The following is a 15,873-nucleotide window of genomic DNA, read 5'->3' as shown; positions in this document are numbered from 1 at the left end:
AAGACTCCATCTGCTGATGTAGGGGACAGTGGTTTGATCCCTGGTCTGGGAAGATTCCACATGCCTTCGGGACAGGTGCTACAGCTACCGAAGCCTGTGCTCTGGAGCCCATGCTGCACAATAGAAGCCACTCCAATGAGGTGCCCACACACCGCAACTACAGAGTGGCTTCCTCTCATCACAACTAGAGAAAAGCCTGTGGGCAACAATGAAGACCCAGCACAGCCAAAATTAAATTAAAAAAAATTAAACCCAATTCCTGGCATTTTGTGGTCCCTCAATGAATAATTGACTGAGTAAAATCTGACTTGTCAGTAGCACTGACAACAAAAAGAAAAGGATCTTTTTAAATTGTAAAAGATAAAGCTTTCAATCTAGGGTTTTACATGTTACTTTCACGTAAGTGAGGGTGCTATTTAAATCTTCTGTTTTAGGGCATCGTCACCCTGTTTATAGTGGGTCTTGGTGTAGTTTTGTGGGCCGTGGTTTCAATGGCAATTTAATCTTCAGAGCCTTTGTGGTAGTATTTTGGTCAGCTTGGTTGATCTGGTGCTGCTGGAGCTCTACTGATCCCTGCCGATGCTGCCTGAGTGGGTGGAAAGGGAATGCAACTGGATGGGTAGGGGATCGTCTGCCCATGAGGAAGAAGAACTTACTGGGGAGAGTGCTTTGTGTGGTGGCCCCTCCCTGCCAGTACCAGTAGCACCCAACCATCTGGTGTCTCTAGGGGTGTTTGTGTGTGTGTGTGTTCGGGGCAGGGGCAGTGGGGACTCCCAGGACCGTCTGGGACAGAGTGTACTTCCTGGACCTCTGTTAGTGCCACCTGGAGCCTGGTTTCTCTCTGTGGGTTAGTGGAGTCTCAGGTTTGTGGGGGACAAAGAAGGTTCTCAAGTAGGATCCCCCTTGTCAGTGCCACTTCACCCTGACTTCAGCTCTAGGTGGGGGAGAGGAGACTCAAGTCCAAGGGGTAAAGCAGCTTTCTGTCTGGGTGATGTGGCAGTCGCTGGCTGAAGTGCCGTAATGAGGCCTCAGCGTGGTCCGCTGTGAGTTCCCACCGGAGGTCTGAGCCGAGTGTAGGGCGTGTGTGTGCCGGGAGTCACCTTGCTTGTTATTTCTGCCTGAGGCAGGTGGGGAGTCGCTGGATAAGAATGGATTTTCTTGTTCCCGAATTTAAAGCTCAGAATCTTGCAAAGCTGTGAGAAGCATTCTGTGTGTGAGTGACCCTGGCCAAGAGGTCACTCCTTCCAGCTGACGTTAGGAACAAAAGCCTTTGCCTAATGTGAGCTGTTCATGAGTGAATGAACAAACACAGTTTAGTTATTTACTTTGCATTCACGAGACTTAGGTTCTCAGCCAAGAGTGGTTTTGCCCCCAGAGGGGACAATTGCCAGTGTCTGGAGACATTTTCGCTGTCACCACTTGGGGAGAGAGTGTCACTGGTTTCCAGAAGGTGCTGGTTTCCATGGGTGCTGCTGAGCCTCCCATAGTGTGCACAAAACAGCCCCCCACCCCCCCACAATGGCAACAGTGCAAGGCTGAGAAACCTCAGGTTGGTGACATGCCATGGCAGCACATGACCACCAGGTGGGAGTCATGCCTGCTGCTAAGATGTTAGATCACAGGTGCTCGCCAGCGCCAGGTGCATTCTCCTGTGGCTCAGTTGTATCTGACTCTTTGCAACCCCACGGACTGTATAGCCCACCAGGCTTCTCTGTCCACGGAGTTCTCCAGGCAAGAATACTGGAGAGTGCTGCCATGCCCGCCTCCAGGGATCTTAAAGTACAATATAAGGGTTCCTCTGTTCGCCTGCAAGTCTTACACTTAAAGAAATGAGTTTGGGACTTCCCTGGTGTCCAGTGGTTAAGAATCCAGCTGCCAGCGTTGGGGGGGACACAGGTTCTATCCCTGGTCTGGGAAGATCTCAGCCGCAGGGCAACTAACCCATGCTCTGCAACAAGAGAAGTCACTGCACTGAGAAGCCCGCACACCACAATTAGAGACTAGCCCTTGCTCACCACAACTAGAGAAAGCCTGTGCACAGCAACGAAGATAAAAATAAAATAGCACAGCCAAAAATAAAAAAGAATTGAGTTTGAATCTGTGTATCTATTCAAAATCTTTCCTCGTGTACGTGTGTATGTGTATGTATACATGTGTATGTACACACACATGTCGCCAGTATTATACTGTTTCTTTGTTTTACAACTCACTTTTTTTCCTCAACATTATACTCTGGATAACTTTACAAGTCCTCTTGAGCTACCTTGTGCTTTAAATGGATGCATAGTGTCTGATGTACTATAATTTATTTATATATATTATATGTACAATATTGTATGTATATATAATATATTAACTGTGATATATAACTATATGATTAATATATTAATTATGATATACAAATATATGATTGATATGTTAATTATGATATATAAATATATGATTCCTATATTAATTATGATATATACATATATGATTAATACAATATATAAAAATTATATTATAAATACTATACTTTATTTATATATATTCTTATTGATGGGCACTTGAGTTCTTACCAGTTTTTTTTTTTTTCCTTTTTTCCAAATGCAAGCAATCCTGTGATCATACTGCTATTGCTACAGGATAGGTTTCCAGAAATGTGATGAGTCAGAGTACATGAAAGGTGGAATCTTGATGACTCAGAAGCACTGATTTGTGCTCCAAAGTGCAGGAGAGGATCCATTTCCCCATATTCTCACCTATATTGGTATCCATTAGTATCTAATATGTATATTGAATACTGTCTTTTTTTTTTTTTTTTTTTTTACTTTTTAGCTGTGCTGTGTGACGTGTGGCCTCTTAGTTCCATGACCTGGAATGGAACCCGAGCCTGCTGCATTGGAAGTGCAGAATCTTAACCACTGGACTGCCACGGAAGTCCTCAATATTTTATTATCTTTAATTCATATTTTATTGTATTATTCTTAATGAAGTTGGATGTTTTTTTCATATCTTAAAATATTTTCTAATGTTTATCAGTACATTTCCCAATTTTATATTCAATTTAGAAAAATCAATTTAAAGTAGCTCTTTATATGTTTTGCTTATTATTGCTTTGTCTGAATTTTGATTTTGAGTAAGGGGTGATCAGTTCAGTTCAGTCGCTCAGTCATGTCCAACTCTTTGAGACCCCATGAACTGCAGCATGCCAGGCCTCCCTGTCCATCACCAACTCCCGGAGTTTACCCAAACTCATGTCCATTGAGTCGATGATGCCATCCAACCGTCTCATCCTCTGTCATCCCCTTCTCCTCCTTCCCTCAATCTTTCACAACATCAGGATTTTTTCAAATGAGTCAGCTCTTCACATCAGGTGGCCAGAGTACTGGAGTTTCAGCTTCAACATCAGTCCTTCCAATGAACACCCAGGACTGATCTCCACGACGGACTGGTTGGATCTCCTTGCAGTCCAAGGGACTCTCAAGAGTCTTCTCCAACACCACAGTCCAAAAGCATCAATTCTTCTGCTCTCAGCTTTCTTTGTAATCCAACTCTCACATCCATACATGACTGCTGGAAAAACCATAACCTTGACTAGATGGACCTTTGTTGACAAAATGATGTCTCTGCTTTTGAATATGCTATCTAGGTTGGTCATAACTTTCCTTCCAAGTAGTAAGCGTCTTTTAATTTCATGGCTGCAGTCACCATCTGGAGTGATTTTGGAGCCTCCCCAGAATAAAGTCAGCCACTGTTTCTACTGTTTCCCCATCTGATTGCCATATTTGCCATGAACTGATGGGACCGGATGCCATGATCTTAGTTTTCTGAATGTTGAGCTTTAAGAAATGGTATGGACCTAACAGAAGCAGAAGATATTAAGAAGAGGTGGCAAGAATACACAGAAGAACTATACAAAAAAGATCTTCATGACCCAGATAATCACGATGGTGTGATCACTCACCTAGAGCCAGACATCCTGGAATGTGAAGTCAAGTGGGCCTTAGAAAGTATCACTACCAACAAAGCTAGTGGAGGTGATGAAATTCCAGTTGAGCTCTTTCAAATCCTAAAAGATGATGCTGGGAAAGTGCTGCACTCAATATGTCAGCAAATTTGGAAAACTCAGCAGTGGCCACAGGACTGGAAAAGGTCAGTTTTCATTCCAATCCCAAAGAAAGGCAATGCCAAAGAATGCTCAAACTACCGCACAATTGCACTCATCTCACATGCTAGTAAAGTAATGCTCAAAATTCTCCAAGCTAGGCTTCAGCAATATGTGAACCATGAACTTCCTGATGTTCAAGCTGGTTTTAGGAAAGGCAGAGGAACCAGAGATCAAATTGCTGACATTTGCTGGACCATAGAAAAAGCAAGATAGTTCCAGAAAACCATCTATTTCTGCTTTATTGACTATGCCAAAGCCTTTGACTGGACCACAATAAACTGTGGAAAGTTCTGAAGGAGATGGGAATACCAGACCACCTGACCTGCCTCTTGAGAAATCTGTATGCAGGTCAGGAAGTAACAGTTAGAACTGTACATGGAACAACCGACTGGTTCCAAATAGGAAAAGGAGTACGTCAAGGCTGTATATTGTCACCCTGCTTATTTAACTTATATGCAGAGTACATCATGAGAAACGCTGGACTGGAAGAAACACAAGCTGGAATCAAGATTGCCAGGAGAAATCTCAATAACCTCAGATACGCAGATGATACCACCCTTACGGCAGAAAGTGAAGAAGAACTAAAGAGCCTCTTGATGAAAGTGAAAGAAGAGAGTGAAAAAGTTAGCTTAAAGCTCAACATTCAGAAAACGAAGATCATGGCATCTGGTCCCATCACTTCATAGCAAATAGATGGGGAAACAGTGGAAACAGTGGCTGACTTTATTTTTTTAAGCCTGAAAAATCACTGCAGATGGTGATTGCAGCCATGTAATTAAAAGACACTTACTCCTTGGAAGGAAAGTTATGACCAACCTAGACACCATATTAAAAAGCAGGGACATTACTTTGTCAAGAAAGGTCTGTCTAGTCAAGGCTATGGTTTTTCCAGTGGTCACGTATGAATGTGAGAGTTGGATTATAAAGAAAGCTGAGTGCAGAAGAATTGATGCTTTTGAACTGTGGTGTTGGAGAAGACTCTTGAGAGTCCCTTGAACTGCAAGGAGATCCAACCAGTACATGCTAAAGGAAATCAGTCCTGGGTGTTCATTGGAAGGGCTGATGTTGAAGCTGATACTCCAGTACTTTGGCCACCTGATGTGAAGAGCTGACTCATTTGAAAAGACCCTGATGTTGGGAAAGATTGAGGGCAGGAGGAGAAGGGGATGACAGAGGATGAGACGGTTGGATGGCATCATCGACTCAATGGACATGAGTTTGGGTGGACTCCAGGAGTTGGTGATGGATAGGGAGGCCTGGCGTGCTGTGGTTCATGGGGTCTCAAAGAGTCGGACATGACTGAGCGACTGAACTAAACTGAACTGAGCTTTAAGCAACTTTTTCACTCTTTCACTTTCATCAAGGGGCTCTTTAGTTCTTCTTCACTTTCTGCCGTAAGGGTGGTGTCATCTGCGTATCTGAGGTTATTGATGTTTCTCCCGGCAATGTTTATTGCAGCTTGTGCTTCTTCCAGCCCAGTGTTTCTCATGATGTATTCTGTATATAAGTTAAATAAGGAGGATGACAATATACAGCCTTGACAAACTGCTTTTCCTATTTGGAACCAGTCTGTTGTTCCAGAATCACAGAAAACTAGCCAATCTGATCACATGGACCACAGCCTTGTCTAACTCAATGAAACTAAGCCATGCCGTGTGGGGCCACCCAACATGGATGGGTCATGGTGAGGTCTGACAGAATGTGGTCCACTGGAGAAGGGAACGGCAAACCACTTCAGTATTCTTGCCTTGAGAACCCCATGAACAATATGAAAAGGCAAAAAGATAGGACACTGAAAGAGGAACTCCCCAGGTCGGTAGGTGCCCAATATGCTACTGGAGATGAGTGGAGAAATAACTCCAGAAAGAATGAAGGGATGCAGCCAAAGCGAAAACAACACCCAGTTGTGGATGGGACTGGTGACAAAGGAAGGTTTGATGCTATAATGAGGAATATTGCATAGGAACCTGAAATGTTAGGTCCATGAATCAAGGCAAATTGGAAGTGGCCCAATAGGAGATGGCAAGAGTGAGTGTCAACATTCCAGGAATCAGCCAACTAAGATGGACTGAAATGGGTGAATTTAACTCAGATGACCATTATATCTACTACTGTGGGCAGGAATCCCTTAGAAGAAATAGAGTAGCCATCTTAGTCAACAAAAGAGTCTGAAATGCAGTACTTGGATACAGTCTCAAAAATGACAGAATGATCTCTGTTCGTTTCCAAGGTAAACCATTCAATATCACAGTAATCCAAGTCTATACCCTGCCTAGTAATGCTGAAGAAGCTGAAGTTGAACGGTTCTATGAAGACCTACAAGACCTTTTAGAGTAAGGGGTGAGTTAGAGATAAATCTTAATATTTTGTCAAACAGCTGGCCAGTTGAACTAACAACCTTTATTACTTAATTCCTTCCTTTCCATTGTAATGAAATGCATGCATCCCAGGGTCTAATTTTGGAGTCTGTTATATCTAATCTTGTGCTGGTTTTAGAGTGATTTTTTTTTTTTTTGGCCTCAGTGTGCAGCATGCAGGGTCTTAGTTCCCTGATCAGGGATTGAACCTGTGGCCATTGCAATGGAGTGTAAGTTGTAACCACTGGACCACCAGGGACGTCCCAAGTTTTTATATTTAGAATGTAGTTGGAGATACAGACCCGAAGGTCTGAGCTGGAGACGTCAACTTGTCCACTTGGTAACTGAAGGTTAAGGAAGGGATGTACTCATTGAGGGCAGAGCATCAGCTGGGAGAGAAAGTGATCTTGGCTTAAACTTCAAAGAATTTCTTGTCTTTACAGCCAGGGAGAGGGAGAGGAGCAACAAGAACAGAAGGGAAAGTAGTGGCCATGAGACAGGGCAGTCAGGAGAAAGAGGGGGAGTGTCCTTTGAAGGTTGTCTAATCATTATCCAGTTTTCTACTACATTATCTTGTTTCTTATTAAATTTTATTTTATTGAAATGTAGTTGATTTACAATGTTGTGTTACCTGTTACGCTATCTTGATTTAAAATTTAGAATCTTACAATAACCCTGAGAGTTAGACAAAGCAAGTCCTACTCTTGTTTTTCAGGTGAAGAAACTAAAGGATTGGATGACAAATGACATGCAAACGTGGTTAATGAACCAGTGGCTGAGTTGAGTGCAGACTTGTCTTCTGATTCCTGAGTCTTGGACATCTGTCCTTGGAAGATGACCCCTGAGCTGCCACAGGGGACATGTTGACAAAAAGGTTTATTTTTTAAAGTTATTAATACTATTTTATGATAATGTATGGTATGAGTTGTTATTTTAAAAGTTGGATAATTTGGGAAAGCACATTCCAGGTAGAAAGCACAACTACCTGGAAAAACTTCATGCATCTGGATGAAGTACCTGGAATAACTTCATTCCTGCTTTCTACATGTCGATGTGGTGTGCTTGCTCAGTCATTCAGTCGTGTCTGACTCTTTGCAACTCCGGGACAGTAGCCCACAGTCTCCTCTGTCCGTGGGATTTTCTAGGCAAGAACACTGGAGTGGGTTGCCATTTCCTCCTCCAGGGCATCTTCGTGACCCAGGGATGGAACCCGTGTTTCCTGCGGTGGCCCACATATACTAAAGCTATGCTTTTGACATAGTCTCCTAGTGTACAATACATTTTATATAACCTTTAAGAAAATATATTGTGATCCTTCCTCATGCCTTTAAATAATGAGTAACTGGTTTTGAATGAGTTAGAAAAGCAAATAGAACAGCTTGGCAGAAGCAAACAAGCCTTGTTGGGTGGATGACCTTCAGTCCTACCCAGCTCCTATGATCTTTTTATATACTTTCTATGGAACATATGCATTCACTTTTTGGAATGAACAGTGGTTGCGGAACTAAAGTCTCCACGGCTCACATCACTAATCCCCACCACTCTCATGCAACCCTGGAGGGCATGTGTTCTGTGCCTGGGCCTGGTCTGATGTTCCTGGCCCTGTGGGTCCACATGGGTTTCTAGTTTATGGGAGTAGAATGAACACACCCTTTCCCTGGTCCCTGAGAGGAAGCCACACTATTTCAAAGACGAAACTTCAGAAGCCCCTATGCTCAGTTGAAGGGAACAAAAAGATAGGTTCTATGGGTGTCAGGATGGGTCCCAGGGAGGCTCAAGTTTCAAACCTGACACTGATCCAGAAGGCACACACAGGAAGCCAGAACAGGAGGGGAGCACATACCCTCAGGGTCAGTGGAAGCCCTGTTTGCCTGTTCGTGGTCGGGGCTGCAGACCTAAGGCACATTCTGCCGTGATCAGACACCACTTAGCGACTGAACAATGAACAACAACCTACATCCTGAGACTCTCCTGCCTGACCTAGGAAGCGTCCCTGGTGCATGTTTTCTTAGGATGTGGTCTGTCCAGCTTTGAGATGCCGGGACTGAGATGTCATGCTGGGGAGAGAGCCCAGAAGTCTGAACACACCCAGGGTGGGTGGTAAGAAGTCAGAGCAGGTCCTCCTTGACGTCTGTCTGGATTTCTTCAGGCTGAACTTTCCCACCTTTGCCTTTGCTCCCGTTTTACATTCATCTATGGTTTTTATCACCTTTGCTCTCCTCCAACTCTCATATTTACTGTCCCCATCTTAGCATTGTCAGAGAGGAGGACATTTGGAAGCATCACTATGAACAAAGCTAGTGGAGGTGATGAAATTCCAGTTGAGCTATTTCAAATCCTAAAAGATGATGCTGGGAAAGTGCTGCACTCAATATGCCAGCAAGTTTGGAAAACTCAGTAGTGGTCACAGGACTGGAAAAGGTCTGTTTTTATTCCAATCCCAAAGAAAGGCAATGTCAAAGAATGCTCAAACTACCACACAACTGCACTCATCTCAGACAATAGCAAAGTAATGCTCAAAATTCTCCAAGCCAGGCTTTAACAGTATGTGAACTGTGAGCTTCTAGTTCAAGCTGGATTTAGAAAAGGCAGAGGAACCAGAGATCCAATTGCCAACATCCATTGGATCATTGAAAAAGCAAGAGAGTTCCAGGAAAACATCTATTTCTGCTTTATTGACTATGCCAAAACTTTTGACTGTGTGGATCACAACAAACTGTGGAAAATTCTGAAAGAGATGGGAATACCAGACCACCTGACCTGCCTCCTGGTAACTCTATATGTAGGTCAAGAAGCAACGGTTAGAACTGGATGTAGAACAACCGACTGGTTCCAAATTGGGAAAAGCTGTATATTGTCACCTTGCTTATTTAACTTATATGCTGAGTACATCATGAGAAATGCTGGAGTGGATGAAGCACAAACTGGAACCAAGTTTGTCAAGGAGAAATATCAATAACCTCATATATGCAGATGACACCACCCTTATGGCAGAAAGCAAAGAACTAAAGAGCCTCTTGATGGAAGTGAAAGAGGAGAGTGAAAAAGTTGGTTTAAAACTCATCATTCAGAAAACTAAGATCATGGCATTGGGTCCCATCACTTCATGGCAAATAGATGGGAAAACAATGGAAACAGTGAGAGACTTTATTTTTGGGGGCTCCAAAATCACTGCAGATAGTGACTGAAATTAAAAGATGCTTGCTCCTTGGAATAAAAGGACCAACCAAAACAGCATATTAAAAAGCAGAAACATTACTTTGCCAGCAAAGGTCCATCTAGTCAAAGCAGTGGTTTTTCCAGTAGTCATGTGAGAGTTGGACTATAAAGAAGGCTGAGTGCCAAAGAATTGATGTGTTGTTGGAGAAGACTCTTAAAAGTCCCTTGGACTTCAAGGAGATCTAACCAGTCCATCCTAAAGGAAATCAGTCCTGAATATTCATTGGAAGGACTGATGCTGAAGCTGAAACTCCAATACCTTGGCCACCTGTTGTGAAGAACTGACTCATTTGAAAAGACCCTGATGCTGGAAAAGATTGAAGGCAGGAGGAGAAGGGGATGACAGAGGGTGAGATTGGATGGCATCACCGACTCAATGGACATGAATGAGTTAGAGTAAACTCTGGGAGTTGGTGGTGGACAGTGAAGCCTGGCATGCTGCAATCCATGGGGTCAAAAAGAGTCAGACATGACTGAGCGACTGAATTGAACTGATCTGGGTTCTTCTGGCTTGTCTGAGAGTTAAACGAGACAAATTAACAGGAGGAGATCAGTAAAAGTTTAATAACAATACGTGTACTTGGTAGACACCCAGGAAAACTGAGTAACTTACCAAAATGGTCGAAACCCTCACTCTAAATACCATCTTCAACTCTGGTGGTTTAGATGGTAAAGATTCTGCCTGCAATGCAGGAGACCTGGGTTTGATCCCTGGATCAGGAAGACTCTCTCGAGAAGGGCATGGTAACCCACTCCAGTATCCTTGCCTGGAAAATCTCATGGTAAGAGTCAGACACATGAGTGACCAACACTTTTAAGTTAAAGACAAAAGGAGGATGTTGTAGGTAGTGGTTTGGGATTTCAGAGGGGAGGAAGTCAGTTTACAAGAAGATGGAAAAGTGAATGTTTGGTAAACAAGTGTTTGCTGGGCCAGTGGAGTCAATGGATGCTGAGTGGAATTCTAACAAACAGACTTGGCTGGATTCCTCCCTGTCCCACACCTAGTTCTCACTGTAGTTATCTCTGGTGACAGTTCCCTTCCTGGAACAGGCCCTTGCTCTACATTCTTTCAGACTGTTCAGGTGAGGTAAACAGATAGACTTCTGTTTTTAAAAAACTTTCTAAATTTTATTTTTGACTGCTCTGGGTCTTTGTTGCTCTGCGCGAGCTTTCTCTAGTTGCGGCGAAGAGGGGCTACTCTTCCTTGCGGTGTGAGCGCTTCTCATTGTGGTGGCTTCTCTTGTTGCAGAGCATGCGCCTTAGGTGTGTGGGTTTCAGTAGGAGCAGCACACAGTTCAGTAGTTGTGGCTTGCAGGCCCTAGAGTGCGAGGGCTTCAGTAGTTGTGGCATATGGGCTTAGTTGCTCTGCGGCATATGGAAATCCTACTGGACCAGGGGTGGAACCTGTGTCCCCTGCATTGGCAGGTGGACTGCCATCCACTGTACCACGAGGGAAGTCCCAGAAAGACTTCTTGGCCTGAAATACCTTTAGGAAAGTGAACAGGGCTCCTTGGAATGTGTGGTGTCCCAGCCTGTTCTGACTGGGGGCTGTGCAGCTGTCCCAGGTCCAGGAAACTGGCCAAAGCCGCAGCTGTCCTGGGACCTCTGGGGTGAGCCTCAATTGGAACCCATCTTCTATCCCCAGGGTGGGAAAGAGCATTTGTTCTATATTTTAAAAGATTTACTCATTTGGTCAGAATAGGTTGTTTGGCTGTTTTATGCCTAAGCTGTAGAGGGAACTAGCATTTAGTTTGTGTAGTTACTTTGGGTTTTCTCACATGGTTCTTAGAGTTATGTAGGTTGGACAGGGCACAGTTTAAGGGATGTGGTAGCCACCTGCCACATGAAGCGTCATGCTCTTGGGTTTGGAACGTATGAGGAATGATTGGAGCGTGTGGCCTGGATCCTGGGCTCCCTGTTTCCAGGGCATTGAAAGCTCCCATGGGAGTTATTGGCAGGTCCAGCAGCTAATTATGGCCCTGAGAGCCTGGGTGGCTTGAGGATTGCTGATCAAGGGGTGCGCCGTGACCACACCTCATGGGCAAACAAGAGTGACCCGGAAACAGCCCAGGGCCAGACCCTCTGTGGGTGAGGCAGGAGGTGACCCATGTGCTTCCTTAAGCTGGAGGAGGTCTGTCACTCCAGGCACAGTGAAAGCTGATTTCGGCCCGTTTTCTCTGTCCATCAGCATGAGTTTTGTAGGCTCTGTGGTAGGTGCTCACGAGCAAGGCAGAGCACCCTGTTGGGTTCACAGTCTTGTTTCCTGAACCAACATGTGTGTCCCCCGTCTTTGTGAAGAGCAAGCATGTGCAGCACGCCAGGACCGCCCCTCCCTCCCAAGTGGACCAGTCAGTCCCTCACAAAGGGACCAGGGGGTAGGGGTGAGGCTGGGGAGGGGCTGCGGTAGCCACAGCCGTCCGGCTCTGAGACTTAGAGCACAGACCCTGTGAGTCTATTCTCTTCTGCGGTTTGTTCTCTTAGTTTGCAAATCACCAGAATGATCCAAGAGGCCGTCTTTTCATCTTGAGAGAAAGGCAGGGCTGGGGACCAGTTTGCTGATGGTGACCATAGGCTGGAAAGTTCACTGGACCCACATCCCCAAGTGGCAGGAGAAGTCTGCGCTGGTGTCCGGAGGAGTGATGGTGCAGCTTCCACCTCTGTGGTTCTCAGACCCTGGGATTTCACCAGAAAAGCTGCAAAGTGAATTTGGAGGACTGGTGTAACTCTTCCAGATAACTCTACCCCACTTATTAAAGATAAGACTGCCAGTTCCAGAAAAGGGGAAAGGACACAGCCTCCATTAAGTATTGTCCCTAGAGATGGGTCAAATTCAGATGTATAATTGTTTATTATGTTATTCTTATTTATCTCAGTCTGATGCCTGCTTTTTCTTAATTTCTTTTTGAAAAATATTTATTTATTGAGCTGCGCCAGGTCTTAGTTGTGGTACACAGGATTTCCCATCTTTGCTGCTGTGGAATCTTTAGTTGGGACAGGTGAACTCTTAGAGTGGCATGTGGAATCTAGTTCCTTGACCAGGGATCGAACCTGGGGCCCCTGCATTCGGAGTGTGGAGTCTTAGTCACTGGACTACCAGGGAAGTCCCCTTTCTAAATTTTGACAGACAAGTGTTAGCTAGGTTTATAAATCACCGCTCAGCAGACACATATGAGAAATATTCAGTGGGATTTTTTTTAAAAGATGTATTTATTTACTTATTTTTTTTTGGCTGCACTGGGTCTTTGTTGCTGTGCACAGGCTTTCCCTAGTTGTGGTGATGGCGGCTACTCTCTAGTTTTGGTGTACGGCCATCTCACTGTGGTGCTTTCTCTTGTTGCAGCGCACAGGCTCTGGGGCACACAGGCTTCAGTAGTTGTGGTATATGGGCTTAGTCTCCCCGAAGCATTTGGGATCTCCTCAAACCAGGGATTGAACCCACGTCCTCTGTACTGGCAGGCAGGTTCTTAACCCCTAGACCACCCGGGAAGTCCTCAGTGAGAGTTTTGAAGCTCTTTCCTTAGGGAAAAGGCTGAGAGGCTTCCTTATCCTGAAACTGCCAGACAAGAGTCTTCGGGTGGAGAAAGCTCCTCTTGAGCTCTTCCCTCAGGAGGATGACCTTAAACCCAGAAACCGGGAAGGGGTGTGTTGGTGCTGCTGTTCATGTGGCCCTGAGGGAGAGTGTCAGGTTGTGGGGTTATTCATCACAGAGTCACCCATGAAAGATTAACCATTACCTACCTGCCGACTCATTTCCTACCACTGGGGCTCAAATTCTGGGCAGGAAACCTCCCTCAGTTTCAGAAAGGAAAACCAAGCTGCAGCTTGGCCCTGAGGCCCCCAATGGCAGATGTGATTCAGGGAAGAAGGAAATTATGTTTGTTTTGTGAAGAAGAAAAACATTAGTATTATGTGAGGCTGAACGGTCAGAGGCTGGCGTGGAGGACAGGAGAGGGTGGAGATGTGGGGCTCTAGTTCAGTCCAGTTCAGTCGCTCAGTCGTGTCCAACTCTTTGTGACTCCAAGAACCACAGCACACCAGGCCTCCCTGTCCATCACCAACTTCTGGAGTCCACCCGAACCCATGTCCATTGAGTCGGTGATGCCATCCAACCATCTCATCCTCTGTCATCCCCTTCTCCTCCTGCCCTCAATCTTTCCCAGCATCAGGGTCTTTTCAAATGACTCAGCTCTTCACATCAGGTGGCCAAAGTATTGGAATTTCAGCTTCAACATCAGTCCTTCCAATGAACACCCAGGACTGATCTCCTTTAGGATGGACTGGTTGGATCTCCTTGCAGTCCAATGGACTCTCAAGAGTCTTCTCCAACACCACAGTTCAAAAGCATCAATTCTTCAGCACTCAGCTTTCTTTATAGTCCAACTGTCACATCCATACATGACTACTGGAAAAACGATAGCCTTGACTAGATGGACCTTTCTTGACAAAGTAATGTCTCTGCTTTTTAATATGCTGTCTAGGTTGGTCATAACTTCCCTTCCAAGGAGTAAGCGTTTCTTTCAATTTCATGGCCCCAATCACCATCTGCAGTGATTTTGGAGCCCAGAAAAATATGTGTGGTTCCATCTGACATCAAAGGAGCAGGTGTGATGAGAGGGTTGGAGGGTGGTCTGGACGTTGTGATAGGGGACTTCCACCTCAGCAGGGCTCTTAGGAAGGGGAGGGGGGCAGCGGGAGAAACAGCACTTTTGGGAAACGCCGAGCTTGGTAAAGAACCCGCCTGCCGATGCAGGAGATGTGAGAGACGCAGGTTCGATCCCTGGGTCGGGAAGATCCCCTAGAGGAGGTAATGGCGATCCACTCCATTATTGTTGCTTGGAGAATCCCATGGGCAGAGGAGTCTGGAGGGCTACAGTCCACAGGGTCACAGAGAGTTGGACATGACTGAGAGGCTTAGCATGTATGAGCTTCAGTTAAGGCAGGGAAGTGGGGACCTGTGACTGAGAATATTGGGGCACCTGGGGCACAGGGGAGAGAGGGGGTGAATGTGGCACCCTGGGTCAGTAGGGAATTTGGGCTTAGGAGACACGTGAGGCATTAGCCCCAATCTTGAGGTGGTGGAGCATTGCACCAGCAGGCCTGGGGCATGATGGGATGCCCTACAGCCCTGGGAGGTCAGGTTGGAGCTCAGGTAGCAATGTTGTCTGGAAGAAGCTGCATCAGGCCCGGCAGTGAAGGGGACTTAGAAGTTGAGATGAATTCTGTGGTCCTTAGAGGGCCAGGGGCCTCCAGACGGTCAGCATTCTCCAGGCCCGAGCCCAGGCCAGACGTCCTGACTAGACCACAGCGCTTTTTCCCACAAGGTCGGGCAGATCTCAGGTACAGCAGTACAGTTGCCCCGAGAGCCAAACCGGGAATGTGTTTACCGGCCTTGGCTTTGCCAGCCTGCCCACTTCATAGATTAGGAGACTGAGGCTGAGAGAGGACAAATGATTTTCCCAGGTCAGGCTGGCATAGGAATGTCAGGTCTCCTGTTCTCCATGCTGCTGTGGAGTGTCTGCTGGCTTAGGACTCCAATGGGCACCAAGTGCGCGGGCTGCCCTCTTTGTCAGCAGGAGAGAAGGGGCAGGCAGGGTGACCATTCGTGAAGGAGAGGCTGGCTTAGTGCCCTCGGATTGGTGCCCGAGGAACCAATCCTGTTGTGGAACAGGTTGGGCCGGGCAGTTACCTCCCCTCCTTCTCCCCAGAAAGATCAGAGGCTCCTGGCATGTGAGTAGACCAGTTCAGTTTCCAGAATCAGGTCATCTAGAGAAAGAAAGGAAAGCAACCCTATTTGTTAAAATCCCAGGAACGGTCTGGGCCAGGAGAAGTCATCTCCTTTCCCTCCCACCTGGAGATTTAAAGCCATGAAGTGGGGCTTCTCTGCTGGTCCAGTGGTGAGGAATCCACCTGCCAATTCAGGGGACTCGGATTCAATCCCTGATCCAGGAAGATCCCACATGCCATGTGGAGACTAAGCCCGTGTGTCACAACTACTGAACATGTGCTCTAGAGCCCAGGAACCACAACTACTGAAGCCCAAGCACCTAGAACCTCTGCAACAAGAGAAGCCACTGCAATGAGAAGGCTGCGCATTGCAGCTAGAGAGTAGCCCCCACTCGCTGCAAGTAGAGAAAAGCCTGTGCAGCA

The sequence above is a fragment of the Bos javanicus genome, chromosome 19 (genome assembly GCF_032452875.1).
Source record: "Bos javanicus breed banteng chromosome 19, ARS-OSU_banteng_1.0, whole genome shotgun sequence".
NCBI lineage: Eukaryota > Metazoa > Chordata > Mammalia > Artiodactyla > Bovidae > Bos > Bos javanicus.
This window is presented reverse-complemented; position numbering follows the sequence as displayed.